The 26,436-nt window shown below is 38.5% G+C and overlaps 1 protein-coding gene across 2 annotated transcripts in view; it reads left to right on the top strand.

The window, feature by feature from the left end:
- Positions 1-26,436, top strand: part of Sgcd (sarcoglycan, delta (dystrophin-associated glycoprotein)) — a 1,018,375-nt gene that overhangs the window by 395,597 nt on the left and 596,342 nt on the right. For both annotated transcript variants that reach the window (XM_006533307.4, XM_006533306.4), the window contains one exon: positions 14,890-15,050. The gene's annotated coding sequence lies outside the window, so the exon portion shown is untranslated. The remainder of the gene's footprint in view (positions 1-14,889; positions 15,051-26,436) is intronic.

Here is a 26,436-nt window from a genome sequence, read left to right as displayed (position 1 = left end):
GAAAGAGAAAAATATTAAAGAATAAAAACTTTAAGAAGGACTTCAAAAAGCAACTATCATTCACCATTATCTCAGCGGTGGGCCATGTGTATGTATTCACGTGCATGTGTGTTTGGGAAGTGTTACCTGAGACTAGTCAGTTAAACCTGGCTGCAGGTGAAGGGTTTTATAAGTTTTCCTATGAAATGTAAACGAGTTGGGGGATCTTATCATTTGCTTTCTTTTTGTAAAACATTTTCTCGTGTTACAAATTTTTCCAGCTTGGAACTTTCAGTAAGTGAGATGTCAAATTAAGATAGACGTTTTTGGAATTTTACCAAATGGTTCATGCGAGTTCATGAGCATCACTTGGTGCCAGATGGCTAAGAACAATTATCAAGCATTTCTTTAGACTTGCATGTGTTTGGGAAACTTTATGATAAGTGACCAATTTCACTCTGCATTTGCCTGGGAAGAGGATCGAAGGGGAAATAATAGCTAGGTCATGTAATTATGTAATTCACAGGATTCTGAGGATTCCTAATAAATATTAAAAAGGAACTTCTCAGGCATTAAGACCGGGAAGCATGAGATTCTTCAAAGTCTTCTGGTCAGAAAACCTGCAACAAGTTTGAGATAACTCCTCAATCCTCCATTTTGAGGTACAGAAAAATTCTGTTATGGTTTTATAGGTAAATTGAAAATTGGGGATCCAGAGAGGTATGTATGCTACCAGGATTTAAACCAATATGTCTGGAGGGTATTTTCATTCCCTTAGTATAGTTGAGGTACCTGAAGCCAGATTAATGAGGGCAACCACCTCTTTTCTCAGCTACTGAAGTTCTATGAGCAAGAGTTTGAGTGTTCAGGTGACTCCCAGTCCATCATTGTGTTGCTCATTGGTGTGATGTATTGCTTTCATTCCCTGGCCAGACTTTATGTGGCTGGTTTTGTATGTCTGTGTTGTTTTATAAACTTTCTCTAATCTACCTCTTGATAGGGCTAAATATGTTTCTAAATCAAATTTAATCTTTTTGGTTTCTAATGTGATTTCAATGAAGGCTTATTTCCAGTGCAATGGTTTTTGCAATTATAGTGGAGGCTCAGCTTATGTGCATCTAATTTATGCAAATTCAACTGTACGTGCATAGCAAATAAAGACAGAACTATTTAAATGGTGCAGAGAATTCTGTCCTCTTTTTCCACGCCATGAGCATGTGCCTCAGAGTACAAGCAAAGATTTTATTTTGTTTTACCCTCTCCCCCTCCTTCCCTCTTTCTCTTACATTTTTTAGGGCAAAGACTTTGAATGTAATTTTATTATTTACAAATACTTACTTTTCACACATCACAGTCCCTAAGCATCAGTCTTTACTTCACTTGTTCAAATAAATAGAATTCTCTGCTATAATATTAGAGGGCGTGAAATGTTTTGCTTGGGTTAATAGATTCATTTAATGAACATGTAATAATAACAGATTATGTCTAGGCACTATTATGGACATAGGGAATACAATAGCAATAGAAAAAGTCTTTGATGTTGACTACTTTACATCACGGAGACTTGTGACATAGGCAATATCAGCTTCAGCATACTGTGTCCAAAGATATTTCTAGATTGATATGCAGTTGTCCCTTAAGTGATAGCTCTTGATAGCAAACCTCATTTATAGCTGTAATTGACCTGGCATATATAAAAACATTCTAAAGAAATACTTGTATCTCTGAATCTAACTATCAAATTACTGAAGTAACAGACCCTTGCCCCCCAAATGGGAATTTTCCTCAGATTCTCATACTACAAGAAAGAAGTCCCAGCCAGCATGTGAGCTTGTCTCCTATAATGAGATTTCCCATAGTTCTAAAAGTATGTGATGTCATCTCATATGCTGAGACCAAAGCTACAGGATGATGGTTCAGTGGCTGTAAGCAGGATTGCTTAGATGTGCATATCTAAATCCAGCCCTGTTTGTAAATTTTAACCCTTCTTTAGTACTTGAAAGACAGACATGCAGTATAGTAATTAGACTTCTTTGCCCCACTACATTTAATCAATCTCCATTTTCTGCTTTTCACTATTACTTTGCCTCCTTAATTGGCTTATTAAGGATGGGTAACCAAACCTGGATGGGGCCACAGGCAGTGACCATCAAAGTTGATAACATAAACACTTTGAGATGCTAGAAATGCCTGCCAAAAGGAATCATTCTCTTGCTATATGATACAGCACTCTATTCCTTTGTGCTTTTCTAAGTAAATGGGAAATTTGTGTTCACACACCAATCTACTTGTGCATATTTATAACAGCAGATCTCATAATTGCCCCACACTTGAAATCAACTGATATGTACTTCATGAAGCAAATAGATAAATAAGCTGTCATACATCTATGTAATGGAGCATCATTCAGTGCTAAAAGCAAATGTACTATTGAAATACTTATGAAGGAAACTTAAATGCATCTTACTAAATCAAAAATAAAATAGTAAAATAGGCCACTCTGTAACAGATGTTTATTATGAAATTACTGAGACATGATGTAACTGTCCTGGCAGAGATGAAGACATTCTAAAGAGATACTTTTGTCTCTCACTTTGACTATCAAACTATTGAAAAGATGGACACCAAAAATCTAGACTTCCTCAGGGAATTTCATGTTAGTCAGCTTATCAAGAGCCAGTGACCAAACTTGACTTGTTGAAGCACAGATAGTGAACCTAAATCAAGTAGAAATAACATTATGAAAAAGAAAAAAATATGATAGAGACAGTGAATAGTATAGTAGAATATAGTAGTCATGCTATAGGGACAGTGAAATGATCAGTAGTGATGAGAGATCTGGAGCGGGGAAGGGGTAGATAAATTGTCCAAGAATTTTTATGACAGATAACTATTGGGTATGACACTCTAGTGATGGAAATAGGTTACTGTGGACGGTTCAGCGCTCTAGTGCGTAATGCACACTATAAACTATGAACTCTGGATGATCGTGTGGCTTTTAATGATTCATTGACTATAGCACAGTTACCTTTTTGGCTTCGGTGCTGTTGGTGGGACATGCTGTGCATTTAGGACTGCAAGGAAAGCACAGTGGCTGACGGAAACTCTACATGCAAAGGTCAATTACTGTGAACCTAAAGCTCTGTGTATGTATACCCATATACAGCTAGCTATAACTAACCCTAACTCCCACCATTAGCAATTAATCTTCCCGAGCCACCACCTATTTTCTCATCTGAATTTACTGTATATACTTTCTCACTTAAGGGATGGTACAGTCTTAATAGGATCACAGAAACTTTTTTTTTTTTTTGATTCAGTGTTGTATGTGAAGCATGGTTATGGAGGACTGTACCTAAGCCTTTGTGGTGCATCTGACCCCAACCAGCCTGGTGACCTTAGATAAACCATTCTATTTCCATCTTTCAAATATATGATTCAACTGGCTGATCCCCATGGCTTTCTTCCATTTTGTTTCTTAAAATACTTTAGCTGAATGATTAAGAATTTTTCCTAATCATTGGACCATATTAGAATACAATTCCTCCACTGTAATGAATTTCAAGTTATTTTTTGTTCCTTGAGTAATAAAAAGGTTTTAAAATGTATAGTCAGTCCAGTATTCTTGTGGGCTTCCCTGTGGAGTATATTCTGAGACTCCCTTATCAAGCTCCTTGTAAATGCTTGCAGAACGATTTCTTACACTTATGACTAGAATGATATATGGGAATTCGGGGTTCCCTCTTGGGGTTCTCAGTCTCATTAATACAATAATTTAAGAATGGATTCAAACAGAAACTCAAGGGCAATTTTATTAGGGTTTAAAAGAAAAATCCCCAGGGTAGGCAGGCTGTAAATCTCAGCAGCTACAAGGATGAGGAGAATGGAGTAGAAAAGAGGGGAAAAAAAATCATTCCAATTTAGACTGCATGAAATGGATGAGAGCATGCTCCACTAGTGGCAATACGGTGGAGAAGGCAGGCTGGAGAAAGAGTAGGGAGGCTCACAGTGTTGGTGAGACCCCATGTGTTAAGGAAAGCATGCTTACAAAAGAGACAGAAAGAAGATGAAGAGAACTAAAGACTTTTGAAGCTTTAAAGCTTTCATCCCGTAAGGTATTGCACTAGGAGCAGGGATTCTGGGAAGGAAAAATATAGTATCTTATTAAAACACCAATTTCTTCCACCCATCTCTTTATCAGGAATCACAGATTCTGCCTGGCTAGGGGTGATCCTTTGGCTAAGGAATTGACCTGGCCCAAATGAAAGTCAGACCTCTATCCAGGCCTAGTATTTTTTTTTTCTTGACAATCAAGAGTTTTTCTTAATGGCCCTTTATTGCTACTGTAACAAAATTAAAGTTCATTTACAAACCTGTGGCATTTTGCTTCCTGGATTATGTTGGAGAAAATGTTCAATGGAACCTATTGGATATAGATGAGGACAGTCATTTCACTTTCAACCTGGTGCCCTTTTTATTTGTTTAATTTTAAATTTCTGTCTTGATGCATATGCTTACGCAGAGGTGTACATGCATGAGCACATAAACACACATTTATGCCTGTGTGTATGTGTGCAACGCATGTAGCAATTAGAGGCCAGCATCAGGCATTTTTCTTTCTTGTTTTCAACATTTGCTTTAGAGACTCAGCCTCTCAGTGTATTTGGAGCACACTGATTTTTCTGGTATGGATGACCAGTAAACTCCAGTGTTTCCTCTCTCTCCATCCCACTCCCCACTGCCAGCATGGGTGTTACATACGGTGACTTCACACTCAGCATTTTACATGAGTGCTAGTGATTTCAACTTGGGTCCTCATGCTTGTAGGACAGGCATTTTACAGATAAACCATTGTGACAGCCCATAATGGCATCTATTTACTCATATTTTTAAATACCATAAAATAGCATAGAAATTTGAGTCTTATTGTGGGGTTTTCATACATTATACCATGTTATCTTGTTCTGATTCACCCCGCACTGTACTACTCCTTCATTCTTCTTCTCCCTTGTCAACTCCTCTATTCATTCCATTGTCCTCTCTTCTGTCTCCATGTCACATGACACTATTTTTTTTTCAAAATACTGAGTTTAAAATTAGAGCCCAACCTATGGTACATTCTTGTAATCCCAGCACAAAGGAGACAGAGACAGGTTTTTGGTAAGTTCAGGGACAGCCAGATGCACATAATAGATTCCTGTATACTTAATCAAAGCTATAAAGCAAAAGCCTGTTTATTTTTTTAAAGGAAAGGGAAAGAAAGGGAGAAAAAAAGGAAAATGATATATAGCAATAGATTTCTGCTTGCCACCCAGCTTTTGGCTATCCTATGACTTTGTGGTATTTATCTCAACAATTTAAGGGGTAAAACATCACAAATTTTATAGCTTCATGTAGAAATAATTTTAAAAATAATATTTGTCTATCTCCATTGTAAATATGTCAAGCAGTTATTAGGAGAAGAATACCTTGCACATTTAAAAGGAATAAAATTATCTACAGCACTGCAGTTAGAGAAACTCCATTGTTTCTATAAGCTTCCTGCATTCTACAGGTGCTAAATGCATGTCTACCTAGCAAATGCTACTTTCCATAGAGGACGTGCAATAGTGGAGTCTTCAATAGGCAGAAACCTGGTGCAAAATATCAGCTATGTATGACTAGTCTGTGTTCATCTGCTGGCCCTCCAGGGGCCAAATTCCCACTCATAGCATCTCTTTCTCCTTAATTATTTAATTGTTTACCTTTAATATAGCATTTTTATTACAACATATTGGTAATGATATGATACTTAGTAGTAAGTATCTATTCACTTTTCAAATTATGGACCAATTTTTTCTTATATGTTGTTTATACATCAAGATCCAGGTAAGGTGTGTCCATTAACATAGGCTCTGGGGGCTCGGTGGGTAAAAGTATGTGCTGTGCAAGCAGGACCATCTGAGATCGTCAGAACCCATGTCAAAGATGGATCTAGTAGCACTCTGGACTTCTATGGGAAATGGGAAGATGAAACAGAAGAAATCTAGAAGCTTATAGGCTATCCAGTCTGCCTATGCAGCAGAGGAACCAGAGGGAGTAGTCTCCAACAAGGTAGAAGGTGAGAATGGTCCCAGAGATGGTCTTCTGAATTGTTCAGTATGTACCTGCATTTACATGCAAGAATGTTTATACATGTAACCTACTACCCCATGCCTACCATGCTCACACATGCATACACACATGCACAAAGACACACACATGCACACACACTCACATATGTGCACACACTCACTAATTGACTACAGGGTCTAGTAAACCTTTTATGCCACAGGTTCCTTACCTGTTCATTATATTCCATAGAACTTCTCTATAAGAGTGAGAGAGCTTGTTTGTGCTACAGAAAGTCTTGTGGTCTGATATAACTTATTTCATCTCTATGGCTTCATACATAGTGTGATCCCTGTGACCAGGACTCTTAGGAAACAGAGATTTATAGCTGACAGCTTGAATTGATTCAGCTTGTTTGTCTTCCTCTAGGGAATGGTATGGAAGCTTTTCCTTGCAAGCCATGAAACCTTTCTTGCCTATTGTTGTGTTGACCTCATGGAGCTAGGGTCCTGAAAATTTATGGCCACCAAAACCACCTTAAGCCCAAGTGCCTTTGGGGTTCTTATAACTTCAAGGAATAAAATTTGCAGACAACACAAAAATGATTTTTAGAAAAAGTATTTTATTATAGGGTGTTTACAAGAAAGAAAAGGTAGAACCTCTGTACAGCAGCAGGAGTCCTTGGGAATGGGATACCACTGAACCCCAATGCTGGGAAGCTAGGGACTCTAGTGGATGCAAGAAGGGAGGGAGTGTGTGTGTATGTGTGGAGGGAGGGTCTAATTCTCATTTCCAGGTGCTCCTGAGTTTCAGCATGCCCTCAAAATGGCCTCCTGAAATGAGGTAGTCCTTTAGGAGAAAAGTGATATGGGGAAGCCAGACCCCGCCCCTCTTTCTGGCATCTCTAGCCTCTTGACATGGTGGAAGCCATGACACTTTTAGTTTGGACAATTTGGGTGTTTCTGGCCTCAAACAGGGTCATTTCCTGATTTTAGCAAAGTGGAGATTGGTCACTTTTCTTTGGGATTATTTTTCCTATCCCACCTCGCCGATTTCTACTTCCTGGTTTCATCACCAGCTTCATAGGTGAAGTATCACTTTCATCAGAAGGACTCAGTAATTTATCTCTGTTTAGTAATGTTAGCACACATTGTTAATTATCATGGAGGTCTATTTTACTAGTGATTGCAAAGTATTGGAACTCAAATTTTATTTACACGATTCCTATGATGAGCCCTGCTGAATTCATAGGCTACTTTCATTTTTTCTTTCTTCTGGAAGCTTCCTGTGCATATGCCCCTGCTCATGTTTCTAGACACTTGGGAGAGATTATCTTTTCCACCTTTAAGAGACCTGTAGTGTTAGGAATATTAACACTTTGCTGTTATGAAATGAAAAGACTAGGTTTCAAGCAAACCCTGTGAGTAATATAGTGTGGTACATAACAAATCTGGGAGATATGTTTCCAACTTTTATCAGCAATAATTTCTGACCTGAACAGGGAAGCATGTGTCACGGGGACTGAAGTGCAGTCTGGTATTAAGAGTCCCGAGTTCAGATTCATTCTCCACTCTGCCATAAACATTACTTTAACACTGATTCCTGATCTCTCTGCACAAAGATATACACACACACAACCAAAACCCAAAAGAGTACTGTAGTTGGTGTGATATGTATTTGTTATTGAACTACCAAATACCTTAGCACTTGAGAGCATGCATTCTGGTTTGTGATTTTCTTCTTGAGTGATCAAAGTGAGCGTGTGCTCCCATCTATTATGACAATTCATCTTTGCATACAGACATAAGATAATGACTACAGCACACAGACTTCACTGACTGATGTCTGAACAAAGCCACTCCATTTCCTTGTTGAGTGGAAAGCAAACAGGAAGGCAGCCCTGCAGGAGATAAACTGCCACATTGACGAAGGATGGAGTTACCATCTAACCCCAAGCCATTATACAAAGCATGGTGGTTCCTTGTGACTAAACAGTGTCAGAAGCTACACATTGTTGAACTTGCATTTTCTCATACAATTTGTCTAAAACAGGAGGGTAATGCAGAGAATAAGAGGTAAGAAAATTCAGTTTCAGACATGGTAGCTACCTGTTTATTCAAAGCCTCAGAAAGATTCTCTTTAGTTTTAATAAACTTCTATCTAACTCTTGAGAGTTTACATAACGTGTTATACCTCTGTGTTCTCTGTTGGTAGGATCTTCTTTTCTTCCCTTGGGTAGAAAATAAACTGGCTTCACTTTTTAAGAGCTTTATGAAAATACAATCAATCCTGACCATCACTGAACAACATTAGCAGCAAACACTTACATCTGTCATTCCTTACTGGATGTGGTTTTCCTTGTCTCTCATTTGAGAAAGTATCTTACTATGTATTTCAGCCTATCCTGGGGTTTGAACCTGAGTTGCTCCCTCCTCAGCCTCCTCTAAAGTGCTAGGACTAGAGGTTAGGGCTAATACATTTGATTCCACTGTTGTCTTTTGAAGTTGATTTTACAAAGAGCCATTTGAGATGTTTTTTTCTAGGTTTTGTATGTTGCAGACGAGTCCTGAAAGTAAATAACCTGACCAATGATATAGCCAGAGAACAACTGAGCTCAAACTCATACTCCAGCAGAGCTTTAATACTTAGCCAAAGGCACCTTTGAATTTTATGCCACCAAGGGAAAACCATAGCCCTAGTCAACAGCTTCTTAGAATGAGGATCTTCTAAGTGTTCTCAGCAGTAACATTGAAGCTCTGACTTACCTATACCATCAAGGGCAGAAGATCAGAAGCCAATGTTCTTGGAATGAGAGGATACCAAGCTATTATCGCTGATGTAAATTACCCTGATTAGGATCTCTGTTGCATTGAATGTATAGAGATACATGGAAATCTACTGCTCATTACCTAGTCCCTTAAACATTGTATTCCTAAACATGTCATTGACTGTTTTTCTTTGCTGACAAGTAAGGAGAGGATGACAGAGTCAACCCTCTGGGTTTGAGGCTCAACAGAAATATCACTGTCTGATTTTCAGGCCAGGAACAGTAACATTACTACCACTACAAATATTGCTGATATCTAACTCATGTTCTGTTGTCCAGGCACATGTGAATTTTTTGAGTTTCTGTTGGACTTCGTGAGAAAATACTGAAATTCAACTGTGTTGATACTTTCAACGATTGTGTGACTCATTCCATGAATATTGCAAACAGGATTTTATTTAGGTAACTTATTTATCCTGTAACTTAGAATAGAAATGCTAACTACATCTATGTCAACAACCAGTTAGAATAAAAGAGACTCATATCTCTAGATAACTGTCTTAGTTAGGGTTTTATTGCTGTGAAAAGACACCATGACTACAGAAACTCTTATAAAGGACAACATTTAATTGGGGCTGGCTTACAGTTTCAGAGGTTTAGTCCATTATTGTCATAGCAGAAAGCAAGGGAACATGTAGTCAGACATGTGCTAGAGAAGGAGTTTAGAGTTCTACAGCTTGATCCACAGGTAGCAGGGAGAGAAAACTTAAATTTCTGAGACCTCACAGCACAGCCCTCTAGTGACACAATTTCTCTAACAAAGCCACGCCCCCTAATAGTGCCACTCCTTATGGGACAAACATTCAAACACATGAGTCTATGGAGGGCATTCCTATTAAAACCACAACAACAATGAGCATAGTTTATGTGATAATGGTGCTGGGTGGATATTTCTTTGCATGCTTAGTTTTAAGAGCTGTTCTTCCAGGCTATTGTGATTATTGACCAAAGATTATCAGTATCGGATCCACTTTATAAAATAGATGTGATAAACATATTTCATCATCAAAAAAGACTGTATAGACCAGTGCCTATTTAGCTCAGGTACCAGGAAATTTCCTGGAATCTCACTATAACATTCAGTAACTTTTCTTCCAGAGTCCTTTTAATTTCACCACCTAATTTAAAAGGCTAACCAGGTAAGAAATAAGGTCTTACTATATTGGCAAGATATCAAGCACCCTAGAGTCACTCTTGCTTTTAATGCTTAAAGTACATCAACTATGTTGTTTTGCTATGTCCTAGTTGTCCAATACATATCTAACTAGGAAGCAAGGTCTTTCATATTCCACACTCCCCAAATTACCACTCCAGCTGTATAGCTGAGCAATTAGATTCCTAGAATGTTTTCTGTCTGTTAAGCCCAGCATTGTTTCAGTAATCGCATCTGGTGCAAGATATAATCAATATAGCTATAGATGTAGTCATACTACCCATAGAGATATGGTGCAGGGTTTGTTGTCATTGCTACTTGGGGTGGCACCAATTCTGAGACACATCTAGAACTCTGGAAAAAAAAATATACCCTGTCTTTCCTGGATGCCTTTTCTCCTATCCATAAGGATCAAGCAGGTCAGCTTTCAGTTGTGTTTCTGAGCACTGTTTCTTTTCATTGGAGTTGTGACATTTTGGAGTGTCAGACCTAGAGTTAATGAGAAATGAAATGGTGGAGGCAGTCTCCTGATTCTAAGAGTACTTGGTGAATAATTATTTGGGGCCATTTCTGAATTTGAATCCTGACACTTTCATGGCTTATTTATTTGATTATATTAAGAACCATTTAAGTTCCCAAACTCAAGGGTTCATCTATGTAGATGGTAGTAATTCTGTCAAACATATACAAATACTGGCAACATAGAGGTGGGTATGAGAGAGACAATCTTGTATACCCATAGGGCACACCTGAGACCATAATTTTGGGAAGATGAGTATTTAGAGCAGTAGTCCCATTAGCACTGTTTCAAACTAAAATCTGTAAATTGACATTTGTATTTTACCATTTACCCTAATTCATTTCCATTCTATACTCTTGATCATTATACAGTCTGAGCTCCTAACACCTCTGTGGACCACTTTACCTGACCTTACTTCTCTGGACACTTGACGCTTTGGCAAGTGGGTCTGGGTGCATTTGGATCTGTAGCTTGGTGCTTATACATGTGTTATCTTCACAGGGGATGATTTTTAAGGCAACCCAGACATTAAAGAGGTATGGTTCACATGGCTCTCAGAGCACCCACTAATTGATGCCTCTTGAGGAGTGGCATGTTCTCTGGGGCATGTGAGGCTGCCCAAGGGGCAATGCCACTTTCCTCTATGAGTAGGTTTCTACCCTGGGAAACACTAGCAATTGAAAGGCTTTTTTTTTTCTCTTGACATTAATAATCTTATCAATACCCCCAGTATGTGCTTTGTAGTTTATTTTTCATGGGACAAAATTAATGCTTTTCCATGGATTTCAGCGATGCTGATTTCTGAAACAGACTGGAACTTTTTACTGTACTTTGGGGTATCTTAGTAGAGTGTTTCATAACAAAAACTCAGAAGTGTGTAATAGATTATGTCTGGTGAGCAAGCTCATGAAATAAACATGTTTCTAAGGAAATCAATAATTAGCATGGTCTGGTTACATAGCCCTCTTATCCTATAATTTAGTTATTTGGAGACAGAGGCAGGAAGTTCACAAGTTCAACATATTTGTGGGCTACAGAGTAAATTCAAAGCTAGCCTGAACAACTTAGAATCTATCTTCAAAGGTTAAGGAGACAGGACATAGAGACTGATGGGAGAAGAAGAACAAGGAAAAGAGGTAGAGAAGAAAAAGAAACAAGCAAAGACATCCACAAAAGGGAAAGGGAATATAGAATTGCCTCTCTTCAAGTATTTAATATGTTTGTCAAATGAGATTTGAGATATTTAAGTCCATACATCCTTCATTACCACATAAGACAACTGAGAATCTGTGGAAGGTACAATTGGTCACACTTTGCACATCTGGGCAGAAATTAGGAGATTTCAAAGTCTGAAGAATAGTATTAGGAGTGAAGGCTTCACAAAGTCACAGTGAGCCCATGGTGGTTCCCAGCCCTTAATAACATGCACACCAAACAGTACGTTCCCAGTGAACATGTGTTGAGTTAATGCACCTCTGACCATGTCCTTACCTGATCTAGGATGGATTTCCATTTATTTTTCCTCTGAAGAACCTTAACTATTGCTTAGGTCAGTTGTAATTAAGATAGTAAAGGAGATTTTTTTCAATGTTATATTTTTATATTTTTTTCCACCCTACCATAGACTATCCCTAACAGAAGTTGGGTACAAGGTAACAAAGATGCATTTAGATGGAATTGAGACGGGGCTCCTCAAGGCAGCCTGTGTATCATCATTCTGAAGTACAGCATTGTTTGCTTTTAGAAGTTGTGTCCCTTGACTTTGGAAATGCAGGAATAATTGAAGCTGTGACAAGTTGATTATGAGCATTCTACAAAAACCATGTCCAAGAACCCCTAAATTACATGGTATCAGCAAGAAGGAATGAAGTAAACTAGGAAAGTTGACTCCTATTATGTAGTTCTTCAGCTGCCCCAATATGAGGGCAGGCAGGGTAACATCACACATCTGTTGATGGTGCAGACAAAGTTACCTAGAGTAATTGTAAGCCAGAAGTAGTTCCATTCCACAGGAGATGTAAAAGATCTAGACAATGGAGGGAAATGAAATGATGGCACATGAGGTCATGAGATCACGCATAGAGTATATGATTACAATGGGCAAAAGAAAAAATCAGTTGAAGAATCTATCATCACATTAGAGAATGATATATGCCTGTGGCCACCTCTTCACCATAAACATCTTAATGGATACATTTATAGAAAAAGATATCTTAGAAAAATCTGAATGTCTTGATATTTACAGACAATAAAGAATTTCATGGTAGCAGATGATGCTATAATACCTATAATCCTCTAAAAGTCTGTCTGAGGTATCTAGCCTTTTGACACTGGAATATGATGTAATTTACCAATGTGTCAGGCTACATTCATAGCTATTTTGTTAAAGCACTGTACTCAATTTCTTATCTAATCATAGACAACAACAAAATCCTATTAGTAAAGCAGGATGGAAACCATTTTATTTTTGTAGTTTAAAATGGTTGATGACCTGTGGTTTAGCCCAGTGAGAAAAGAGTCCCAAGGAGAAGGCACCATACTAAACACATAAAACAAACTAATGAGAAAACAACTTCAGATCCAAAGTTTTTTTCAACTCTGGTCCTATACTTTCCAACCCTAAGCACATCTCCTCCCTTTTTTTGTTCACATAACCCTGAATTCATTCTGTCTCATACTTTCTCCCTCAAGAAAGTATAGACTGAGATTACAGAAAATGATAAAAATGATGGCATGGGAGAAAAGGCAGAGAAAATAAAAAGGGCAAAGTGGTGTTCACAGCAGGAGCAGGGGCATCTAGGTATTTGCAACATATAATCTTTCATTTCTAAGAAGTAGGTACTTAGAATTTTCATTTATATCATATCGCTAGATATGTGTAATAAATATTTGTGCCACATGCCAGGTCACTTACAGCCATTTTTTAAGCTAACACTGAAAGTCATTCACTTTCTCGTTGTCATATCATTTTCAGGATTAATGGCGATGGTATGCTTTGTGTTCAGTTATGCCCAGATACTCATTGAATGGTCCTTGGAAAGACTTAATTCACTTACTCAAAGAGTTTGCTCCACACATGTGCACTAGCTATGCTGTAGTATATACATGCTAGGGTGGAGTATATGTATTTATAATACAAGGAACAGTGATCCTTATACATATAGGACCTATGTTTTAGTATGGAAAACAAAGTAGTAAATGAGAAAATGTTTAATATATCAGAAAGACTTCCCTGAGTTTAAACAGAAAGATGAATGAGAGATATGGTAAGGTTTATGATTTTATATAGGTGTTTATAAGAGCCACACAGGAGAGGTAGGCATCAAGCAAAGATGAAAATTCTTGAATTTAAAAAGACTGCACCTAGTTAAAAGCAATACCAGCGTTAAGTTGAAAAGGTTCAGAAGTATTTAGAGGTAGGCTGGTGGACTGCAGGTCAGCATGAAGCAATTATGAGGGACAGAGTAGGCTGACAGGGAAGGGCTAACTGCTGCCTCATTCCTGATGATCTTGGACCATTTAAAGACTTGGAGAAATGTGAATTTGAACTTGAGAAGCCTATCTAGGGCTGAAGACAAATCTCAAATTTGAGAATGTGACAACTCAAGTCAAAGAACTGGAAGTTCAAGAGTATATAGAAAAGAAGCTCAGAACTGGGTAGCAAGGTGTCCTTACATTAGAAACAAGGAAGTTACAATGATTTCCTGGAGGTACCCATGATGGAGTGGCCAGCGCTAACAGATGCTTGTGCTATCTTATGTGCAAATGAGTAGAATGTATAGAGATGGAGTTATATTCCTCTATCCTTTGGTGTCACTTGGTCATAGAACAGAGATAAGCACATACTCTTTACTAAAGAGATATTCATACCAAAGCAACGTCATCATGGGAAAATAACTTCTCTCTACTACATGATTTCCATTTAAAACAGATGGGCAAATGAATATTGTTGTGGACTAGAAAGATCTTTGCAAGTGTAATACTATAATTACTTGGTGGTAGGGGTGACATCAGTGACAACTGTTGGTGCTGGCCCTTGTCCTGCTTGTAGTTGTGCTGGTGGGAGTAGTTATGATGGCAAAGCTAGTCATGGTGCTTGTGGAGGCGACAATGGTTATAGTAATGGTGCTGTTGATGGTGCTAATTGTGTGGTATGTATGCATGCTCAGGTTTGAGATATTTTTTAAATCACTCAATGCTCAATTCTTCATTGTCGTTTAAGAGACCTAATTTTGTTTCTAGAGGAAGTGGTCATTGATTTGGTATTTCCTCGCTGATCTCTGTTTTGAATATGCAAATATTTCTTTTGTCATTTTGTAGACATAGAAGAGCCCTCTATCCTTGGAACTTGGAAACAGCTACACTGGATTCTGTGTGGAAATTAAGGAGACTGTTGCTGTGGTGGGGGCCTGAGAACATTATTTCATCCCAATGTTGCTCTGACATTTGTGTCTAAGATTCAAGAAGAGTAAGAATAAAAGGTATGGATGTGCACTTTTAACTTCTTAATTTTTAAGGCAAATATGGTACATTTTAAAGATTGATTTTATTGATTTATCCCCTACTGCCTTTGCTTTTCTGTGTGTCCTTTTCCCTTTTAAGGAATAGCTTTATCTTTATGTAATGTGTTGGGTAGACCAAGGTACTATGAGGGAAACTGGGTGGGAGCTGCATTGTTCCAACGTGAATCACATAGGCACAAGGCAGTATGACAAAGTGGACAGAGAAGTGGGCAGGTGTGAAATAGAAAAGTGAAATTGTTGTAGATGTCTATGCCCTACAAGACATAAGTAAATATATTTTCTGTGTCATAAATAATGTTATTACTATTTATTACTGTTTATTTCCATGTCTATGGGAAGCTGCTGATAAAGTTCTCTTTCTTAAATTCCTTGGAAAGAGCCAGCATTTACAGGATATATTGGGGCATTGAATAAAAAGACTCCCATAGTTTTTAAAACCATAAATACCATAATTATAGTAATTAAAGGGTAATCAGTGGAGAATGTATGTTTATAGGCTTTTATGTAAACTTATTTACAATATAAGTGTTTTGGGATGTATCTAATTGCTTGTCAGTGTGTATATATCACTCTGTGTATACAAATCCTTATGTTTGTACATATGGAGGGTGCCAAGGAAGAACAGAGAAAGAAAGAATAACTGGAACATAATTTTTAAGTATGGTAAATCAGCTATGACCTTCTGATATTTGCAAAAATGTCTGTAAATTTCATGACAACCATGAGGGATAGGATTTCTGTTCCAGGAAGCCAGAGAGGAGAAAAATAGAAAGTTTCCTGAGGCTTTTGAATTCAAAGGCCAGAATCTGTTCAGCCTTATTAAAATTGCAGTTTATAGATTCATTTGTACAGAAGAGTGGGGTCACATTTGTCTCTGGGGATAATGGTTTAACTTGTGCCTATGGCATAATCAGGGGATACTGTAAGGTGTCTCAGAAAAGTCTACTGATACCTTATTCCCTATTTTTTGAGATTCTCTCTCTCTCTCTCTCTCTCTCTCTCTCTCTTTCTCTCTCTCTCTCTCTCTCTCTCTCTCTCTCTCAAAAGAATCAGGGAAAACAAATCAAAACAAAACAGCAACTCTTTCCTGTGATATGGTTTATGGGAACTAGGAAGGCAAGTTGCCTAGTTGTAGGGTTGGGCTCCCTCTGTGGCACCATAAAACTCCCTTAGGCCAGGCACTCAGGAGAGATGGAGGTATTGGCCTGGTAAAGAGCAAGTTAGGGATAAGCACAGCCATGCTGTCACCTGTGTTTCTCCCTGCTGGAGTAATTGTGGTGCTTCCTTTCAGTTTGTGAGTGAATGCTTTGTTGATGGTGAAGCATATATACTTACTATCTGCTATTTCCAAATGTCGGCAAAGATATGTTAGGACTCTGATAGTCACATGACTCATATACTTCTAAAAAACAAAATACCTCTGAGAGATGAAGGACTGTGTGAAGTAAGAAATCATGCCTTCATTCTCAGCAGCATCTTCTTTGTTCATAAGAATGTATAGTTCTTTTTCTTTTCTATCACAGGGTGTGTTTAAAACAATTCAACATTAAATATAAATTAGGAACTCATTTCTCATTAACATGACTATAAAGACCAAATTAATAATTTAATGATCGAAAAGGACTCATGTGTAAACACAGTCTTCCATTTTGGAGTCCTTACATGAGCAGAAATATGCTGTGCAATAGATGTGTGTCTGTGGTTGCAGGTGTCTTTGCTCACAAGTGGTCTAACAGAAAGGAAAGCTAAAACATTCATTATTGCTTCTCTAAAAGTCCCAGAGAAGTCTATACATGGGGTTGGGATTTTGACTGAGCTCCTTATTTTGAGTGTGTGTTGATCTTTAATTCAGAATGTCTATGCTCCATTTGCCAGTCACTTAAAACATAAATTCAGCAAAGTTTTAGAGATCTTGGATATAAAAATATTCTCTGTTTAGATAACAATGGTAAAGGGAAAATAAACTCTCTTTGTTCACAAAGATGTGAGGAAATTTCTGCTTAGTGATAAATGAATATTGTGGGGATCTATTAAGTTGATCACACATACACATATATACATGTATACACACATACATATACACATATATATGCACACAGGTGTGTGTGTGTATATGTGTGTGTGTGTGTGTGTACATACCCTAAACCAAAATGGCTTTTCCAGGGTGGTAGGATAACCTGAGATGGTGTGGGCACCATCCATTTAGCAGTGCTCCCAGGATCCCATGGTTTGGCACACTGGAAAGATTCTCAAACTTACCTTCTTGTGAAGACAGGAAGTATAAAAGAGAGGCTCTAGGAGCAAAATAATAAAAGGCAAATCATAATCTGTGTTTGAACATTAGACAGGCCATTGAATTCTCCAGAATCAGTATTTTCTAAAATGGGTTCCATAAGTTTGTAGCTTCAATGTCATCTCAGCTTGGAACACATATAAATTCTGAAGCCATTCTGGGCTGCAGAATGACACTCTGTAACTTGTATCCCTCTGCAAAGGAGGGAATGAGAAACTGCCCTTTGAGATAGGTGTTGCCACCCCTGTTTTACTTATACACAAAGTGACTCCTACAAAAGTAATGTTCCTGTCTAAAGGAAATGCAGGTCAAAGTGGAACAAAAACTGAAGGAAAGGCCATCCAGAGACTGCCCCACCTAGGGATCCATCTCACCTGCAGACACCAAATCCATATACTATTGTTGATGCCAAGAAATGCTTGCTGTCAGGAGCCTGGTATAGCTGTCCCCTGCGAGGCTCTACCAGTGCCTAACCATTACAGATTCGGATGTTTGCAGTCAACCATTGGGCTGAACACGGAGACACCAATAGAAGAGTTAGCGGAAGGAATTAAGGAGCTGAAGTGGATGCAACGCCATAAGAAGAAGAATATCAACTTACCAGACACCCCAGAGCTCCCAGGGACTGAACCATCAACCTAAGAGTACACATGGGGAGAACCATGGCTCCAGCTGCATATGTAGCAGAGGATTGCCTTAGCTGGCATCAATTGGAGTGGAGGCCAATGGGCCTGTGTAGACTTGATGCCCCAACATAGGGGGATGCTAGGGTGGTGAGGTAGAAATGGGGCATCACTCTCAGAGAGACAGGGGAGGGAGGATGGGATAGGGGGTTTGCAGAGGGGAAACCAGGGAAGGGGACAACATTTGAAATGTACATAAATAAAATAAGGAATAAAAAGTTAAAAAAGAAAAGTAATGTAACAAGTCCCATGTCCACACTGCTTTTCCACACACTAAATTGTAAGGTCATTTCATATGATTTCATCATGGACTAGCTGTCTTCATTCCATGTGAGATGTACACAAGTGATCCTCTAGAAGAGCCTTCCCTAGTCCCCAGTTAGGAATAGTGGCCATTAAATGAATTAATTATGTATTATATTAGTAGCCTAGGGAAAGTAAAATGTTGGTGGTAAATATCACTCCTGCCCTTGAGGCTCATTGCTTGAGACAACATGGCTCTCAGGACAATCTTTTATGATCTAGGCCATTGTACAAATACTGTTTCCAGGAACTGTAGCAGAATGAGGGCCGGTATATGGAGAGCCTTGGAGTGAGGCTGCACTGGCTTCATCCCAAGCCACCCATCTTCCTCCACATAGAGTAAGCAGTAACACTCCTAGAGAAAAGAACACCATGATTCCTTGATGTAAGTATGGGGCCCCTCTGGATCTCTGTTTATAGGTGTGCCATTCATTCCATTTCAGCTGATTACAAAACATTATGGTATCAATTTCATTGTAAGAATTTGGAAGCTCTGAATGGAGTCGACACATTTGGCAAAGAAAAGACAGGGGCATTTAATTAATACATAGGAAATGATCTTGAGGGGGAAAAAAATCCTGTCATTAAATGTGAATGTTACACTTTATCTATCCAGAGGGACCCAAGGGAGCCTGGAACTGTTTAGCATGTTTAACACATACCAGCAAGGTTAATTGTCTCAGGATGTTGAAGAGCTCAGCTCCTTTGTAAACCTCCATCGTTTGCCTTGCTGTCATAACCGTTTTTCATGTGACTTCGGAATCCTTCATTATTTTAGCTGGGCTTTTCAAAGTTTTGATTCCCAGGGTATAATTTAAAAGCCAGAAAAACTGCAAATGTGTGCAAGCTAACGGAGCACGATATTGACAAATTAATTAGTCTATTCCCAACCTGCTCCCTTGGTACAAAGGCTCCATGTACCTCCAAGAGTATCAAAGGCAAAAGGAAAAGCTGACTTTGGGGATAGGTTTTATTATTGTTTCTGCCAGTCATCATTTGGAGAGAGACTATGGTTGACTCAGAAGAGAGCTCTCTCTTTCTCTCTCTCTCTCTCTCTCTCTCTCTCTCTCTCTCTCTCTCTCTCTCTCTCTCTCCCTCCCTCTCTTTCTCTCTCTCTCTCTACCTCTCTCTCTCTCTCTCTCTCTCTCTCTCTCTCTCTCTCTCTCTCTCTGTGTGTGTGTGTGTGTGTGTATGTGAGCATACACACTCCCATTTTATGATGGCTCATGTTGGGGTTATCCATCCTAGTTTGGCATATGTCTCTGCCTTCATGCATATCACTTGGACAGCTGTCTGTTTCCCCACCATGTAGAACTGGTGGTTTTTACAGTTTCTGTTCCCCACAGCAGAACTGGGGCTAATTTACCAAGTTCTGTGGTTACCTTCCACTCATGGTTTCTATGGGTTTCACTGAGTCTCTCCTGAACTTTATCATGCATTGAAGTTTCACCCTATTATTTAATAAATAGCTTAGCATCAAATATGAGAGAATGAATAAAACAAAAGAACCAGGATGGAAACCCCAAATGCTACTTTCTGTAGCTATGTGCCTGCCTCTGTGTCTAGGTGACATATACAGAATACCTACTAGGAGCCAGTAGTTGTGCTGAGGTATATCATATCATATCATATCATATCATATCATATCATATCATATCTATATGACATGTATACTTTTTTGGGTTCTGTAGTTTCCTTGTCTATAAAATAATTTTTTAAATCAGATAAAACTGAGGATGCCCTGAGGCTTGTCGCATCCAAGGACTACTAGGTAGATGTAGCAGATGATATAGCTCTAACTATGGCCCAGCACAATTATAACTTAAAATATTATTAGATGTGTGTGTGTGTGTAAGTGTGTGTGTGTGTGATTTTTTTTGTAAGTTGATTATGTAGCTTTTGTGTGTATAATTTGTAAATGGCATCATGTTGCAATATCAAACAACTGGATGTGTCTGTTACTTTCCTTTTATTTCAAGTGAATTGGTACTTAATGATGATATATGAACATACTCTGAGTACATATAATAACCATATAAAAGCCAATTCAAACATGTCATATGAAATTCTAAACAGATGACGCTAAAGAACTTTACATGGAGTGTAGAGTAATGATCAGCAATTAAGATTATTTATTGACCATCTAGAGAACCCAAGTTTGGTTCTCAGAACCTATATCATGTGGCTCTCAACTACCTGTAACTCTAGCTCCACAGTATCTGTCACCTGTCTTCTGCTACAAGCACACCTGTATTTATGTACAAACATGCACACACACAATCAAACACAAAAATAAAATCTTAAAGAACAGGGACCTGGCAGACCAAACTATCTCTGGGTGTGTTCAGGAGGCCCTGAAATCTGTTCAGAACCTGTGTAAATATTCTCTAATCCTGTTTCTCAGTGGGCAGAACCATTTTTGCCTTTGCTTTTTTTCCTATTTATTTATTCATTTTTTGGATAATGTAAGCAGCTACCATGCTAGGAGGAGTCGTGTCCTTTTGACAGTTAGTGGAGGAAAGATTTGTAGTTTTCCCCTTGAGCCTCTGCTTTGCTGCCTGTCTGTTTACTCCTGCTGAATTTTACTCCAGGCCTTTGAAACTTAACAAAATGTGTGCTCGTGCACATTCAGAATCTTGCACAGATTTAGATCTTATTTACAAGTTAAATCTCTCTCTCTCCTTGAAACAGCCATCTTAAGTTTCCAGTGCAATTCTACAAAGAGTTGTTTTGTGCCTAAGGAAATACAGACTGAAAATTTCAACTCAGTAAAAGTGTATCTTATTAATTATGTTAACCAATACTTGTTTATTTCTGGGAAGATGTGAACAAACATATATTCATTTCAAACAGAGAACTGATGACAGACCAAAGTAATAATATCACCAAAGTCCAACATAGATGAGCCAGTGTTTTTATGGTTCCTTATAGGAGTATGGGTGAAAGGTTACACATAAGAATATAAATGACTCAAAGATAGTTTGATCATTGAAAGTTCACCTAGCATGTGTGAGGACTCACTAAACTGGAAATCTTGAGGATTCCACATAGATTACAGGCAGCTGGACAGGTAATTTGTTTAACTTCAGAGAAGGGTCTGTGAATCTGCTAAGTCTCTGGGACTTCCTGAGACTTATGAGTTTTTTGTTCCTGACTGGAGCCCCCTTCTAGAACTTCCTGAGCTTTAATGAGCCTGCTTGGAGAATTTCTTGAGCCTCCTTCTAGGATGGAACATTAAAACTAGTTAAAACTTGGAGGAAATTGCTCCACAATACATGATTTCAGGAAGACTTCAAACTTGACTTACAACACTTCTGTTGAGGATGATTTGTTATAATCATGCTGATCAGTCAGCTTTTTATCACAAATGAATGCCAGACACCTCCCTGGTGGGCTTGTACCTCTGATCTCCAGATATCCACTTGCAGATGCTGAGCCAAGTATAGGAGTGGCCTCTGTCCTTTGTCATCTAAGAAAGGCTTGGCTCTCTTGACTCTGACATTTTTAATGCCTTTAAATCTACAATTCTCTAGTCTTTTAAGAGTTAGTCTATTTCTTGTGGGGTTTTTAATTTATTTTTTAATTAGATATTTTCTTCATTTGCATTTCAAATGTTATCCCCTTTCCTAGTTCCCTCTTCGAAAATCCCCTATCCCCCTCCCCTCTCCCTGCTCCCCAATCTACGCACTCCTACTTCCTGGCCCTGGCATTCTCCTATACTGGGGCATAGAACCTTCATAGGACCAAGGACCTCTTCTCCCATTGATGGCCAACTAGGCCATTCTCTGCTACATATGTAACTAGAGACACTAGTCCTACCATGTGTTTTCTTTGATTGGTGGTCTAGTCCCAGGGAGCTCTGGAGGTACCAGTTAGTTCATATTGTTGGTCCTCCTATAGGGCTGCAAACCCTTTTAGCTTCTTGGGTACTTTCTGTAGCTCCTTCATTGGGAACCCTGTGCTCTATCTAATGGATAACTGTGCACATCAACTTCTATATTTGCCAGGCACTGGCAGAGCCTCTTAGGAGACAGCTATGTTAGACTCCTGCCAGCAAAATCTTGTTGGTATCTTCAATAGTTTCTGGGTTTGGTGGTTGTTTATGGAATGGATCCCCAGGTGGGGCAGTCTCTGGATGGTCATTCCTTCAGTCGCTGCTCGCTGCTCTGAACTTTGTCTCTGTAACTCCTTCCATGGGGATTATTCTCCCCCTTCTAAGAAGGATCAAAATATCCACACTTTAGTCTTCCTTCTTCTTGAGTTTCATGTGTTTTGCAAATTGTATCTTGGGTATTCTGAGTTTCTGGGCTAATATCCACTTATCAGTGAGTGCATATCATGTGTGTTCTTTTGACATTGGGTTACCTCACTCAGGATGATATCCTCCAGATCCATCCATTTGCCTAAGAATTTCATAAGTTCATTGTTTTTAATAGCTGAAATGTACAACCTTTTCTGTATCCATTCTTCTGTTGAAGGACATCTGGGTTCTTTCCCGCTTCTGGCTATTATAAATAAGGCTGCTATGAAAATAGTGGAGCATGTGTCCTTATTACAAGTTGGAGTTTTTAAGGAAGGAGTTTGTGTTCCTATGTCTTATCATGATAGAAATTTCACTTCTCCATTGTTGAGAAGAGAAAGGAAAAGACAGCTAGCCATGTGCAGCTTGAATGTTATTTGCAGTGGTTCCTCCATTGGCTCACACATTTAATCACTCAGTCCCTAATTGCTGGTGCTCTTTGGGAAGGTGGAAGAAGAAGACATAGAGCCTTGTATTAGGAACTAAGTCATTGGGGCAGACGTTGATGTTTTATAGTCTTGCCCCACTTCTCGTACATCCTTTGCTTATTTGTTTGTTTTTTGTTGTTTTGTGTTGTTGTTTTGCATTTGTGTTTTGTGTTTTGAGTTGGATGTAATCTCTCAGCTTCCTGATGAGGCATACTGCTGTCATATGTCCCCTGTCATTAGTCTAAACCAAAATGAACTTTTCCTACTGTAAATTACTTTTGGTTGTATTGTTTTATCCCAGAAAAACAAATGTATCTAGTATAATAATATTTCCTCACAATTCTTGTTGGAACACTTCTCAGTACAGCTGAGTAAGGAATGTGTGCTTTGAACAATGCTTATTTCCACAGTACCAAGCAGTTCTCAATAGAATGGATCCACTTATTAGAAGATTCAGAGTTTAAAAGGACCACTCTGATGATCTCTTCTTTTATCTCAGAGGACACGGGATGTGTTCCCACCAGAGGATGCAGCAATGAGGGACCCTCTAGGAAGCAGGAGAACAGCCTTCACCAGACACCAAAGTTGCTGGCATGGTGGTCTACTCTGTTATAAATTACCTACTGTTGGTGTTTTCTAATTAGCTGAACAAACAGGGTAAGAGAATAGTCACAGAGATTATATAATTCATACAAACCCTACATATAAATATTATGTGATTGCTACAAAGATAGATAATCTGGGTGCTGGAGAGATATCCCAGTGGTTAGGAGCACTTGCTGCTCATTTACAGGACCTGGGTTTGACTCCCCCAACTACATGGCTTGCCAGTTCATAACAATCTCCAACTCCAATATCAGGGTAATCAGATACCCTCTTCTGGTCTTCACAGGCACCAGACATGTAAGTGGTATGTAGAAATACCTACAAACAAAACACTGAAATATAAAATAAGAAATAAAATTTTAAAAGTAGCTACTATGAAGAATTCAATAGTGTCCATCTTATCACAGTCCTTGATGATAGTAAAAAAGACAATTTATTCCAAAACATTAAGACACAGCCTTAGAGGGTGATGTGTGAGAGAATAATAGGCTCTATTATTAATGAAATGTTTCTCTAATGGAAGGCTTACAAATTGAATTTGTAATTTCCTGAAATACAGGAAAAAGAAAAGAAAATATTTTAGTAAGAATAAAAAAAGGCAGGTTAGCAGCTACATGCAGTAGAACTTTCCTTTTCCTCTCGGGACCTCTGATAGTCCTAGACAGATTGGGACAAGAGCTGGGGCTCTTAAAGAAGCTTTAGCTTCATGTTGAGATTATACATCCAGAGCTACAGCATTTAAATGAAAAATCAATGTGCCTCTTGTACCCTGTTTAGTTTCAAAACTTCTAGGGAAAGGCATTGAAAGGCTTTCTCAGATGAGGAGAGGATGTCTCACATGTACAGACATGGTCTCATAACTGGTCTCACCTTTCCATCAGCAACACAACAGCAATCATAGGAAAGCAAGGTCCAAATTTTCTGAGGGAAAACTTGGATTTAAGAAGTTGATTTTAAGTCATACTCCAAGTAAGGACAACATAAAGACATATTGCTGCATCAAGATTCTGTAGCCCAGGCTGGCCTCAAACTCAGAAATCTACCTGCCTCTGCCTCCCAAGTGCTGGGATGAAAGGCGTGTTGCCACCACGCCTGGAAACAAACAACTCTTAAAGGAACTGTAAAATCATTCTCCCCATGAAAAAACCTTTCTTAAATATTTGAGAAGATGTTTCAGATAATGTTATAGAACACAGGGGTCACATCTGTGTCCCAAGCAAGGACCAATTACCCATCTTAATAAGTCAATTAAAATAATCAAATTAAAAGGAGAAAGCAGAAAAAGGTTTTATACACTGTAGTCATGTTAGAAAGACAAAGAGATCTAATGAAATGTCTCCATTGTCTATCCTCCAAGTACTGCAGTAAGACTGAAGTTTAACTAGGAGGCCAATGATTTACACATCTAACCTAGTCAAGGCCTGGTCTTGTCCACCATAAACCCATCATTGTCTGGACTTTAGTCTCACCCTATACAGGTGGATTGACAAGTTGCTTAGACCGTGAAATCTCTTTCTGAGAAACAAGCTGCTCTTTGGGCTAGTGCCTTTTCCTTCATGCAGCAGGAAGTTCCAGGGGGAATTTCTATTTCTTTGGAATCAACAGTCAGATACAACTGAGAGACACAAATATTTCTTTGGAGCACCTTCATTTCTGCTAAGCCAACCACATCTCAGCAGGAGGTCTGGAAACTATGTGGCTAAAATGAGTTCCCAAACTCTAAGAATCTTATATTCTAGGGAAAACTGGAAAAGGTCTCTCAGTCTGGGTACTGTATTAGTATACCTGTGCATTATCTCTAATCTATAGACAAGTATGAATATGTCTGAAGAGCAAAATCTGTATTAAAAAATCATAATACAAATAAAAGCCAAATAAAATGTACTCTGATTATCTCGGCAACATATGTATCTTATTTGGAAAAATAAATCCATTTGACTCATGATTTTGATATTCTGAAGTTGTGGCAAATAGTAATAATAAAAATAATAATAATTTTCCTCCTAGTATATTACCTGGCTCTCCAATAAACAATTTATATCACCATAATAAACTCTCTTTTCTACCTTTAAAATCAACCTATAAAACTAACACAAGGAAATTAACCAAATGTCATAAACCTTGACAATGAAGACAAGGAAACAGCACACGACTGCAGAATGGGAAGGAGGGGAAAGATAAGGAGCGTTTGAGGCTTAGATAACTTTGAAAGGGACATGTGGTGGCGCACGCCTTTAATCCCAGCACTTGGGGGGCAGAGGCAAGCAAATTTCTGAGTTCGAGGCCAGCCTGGTCTACAGAATGAGTTCCAAGACAGTCAGGACTACACAGAGAAACCCTGACTCAAAAATACAAAAACAAAAAACAAAAAACAAAAGAAAGGGAGATGTTAACATTTCTCTTTCAAGTGATTGATGTAGGACAAAGAATTCTCTCTCTCTCTCTCTCTCTCTCTCTCTCTCTCTCTCTCTCTCTCTCTTTCTCTCTCTCTCTCTCATGCACACACACACATACCCCACAACTTAAGATGATACCTGTATTTGCAGAACAAAGTAAAGTTTAAAGATGAACCAAATTATGCAAATAAACTAAGATCTACCATTTAATTGTCACAGATAATGTATTCTAGTTAAAAACATAAACTCTGAGAGTCCTTCAGCAAACAGAGGAGAGCCACTCTGTTACTCACCAGAGTGAGAGTTACAGAATCAGTTAGCTGTACTTAATAACT

This window comes from Mus musculus, chromosome 11 (genome assembly GCF_000001635.26).
Source record: "Mus musculus strain C57BL/6J chromosome 11, GRCm38.p6 C57BL/6J".
In the NCBI taxonomy this organism is placed as follows: Eukaryota; Metazoa; Chordata; class Mammalia; order Rodentia; family Muridae; genus Mus; species Mus musculus.
Note: the sequence above shows the minus strand (reverse complement) of the source record. Positions and strands in the feature narration are given on the sequence as shown.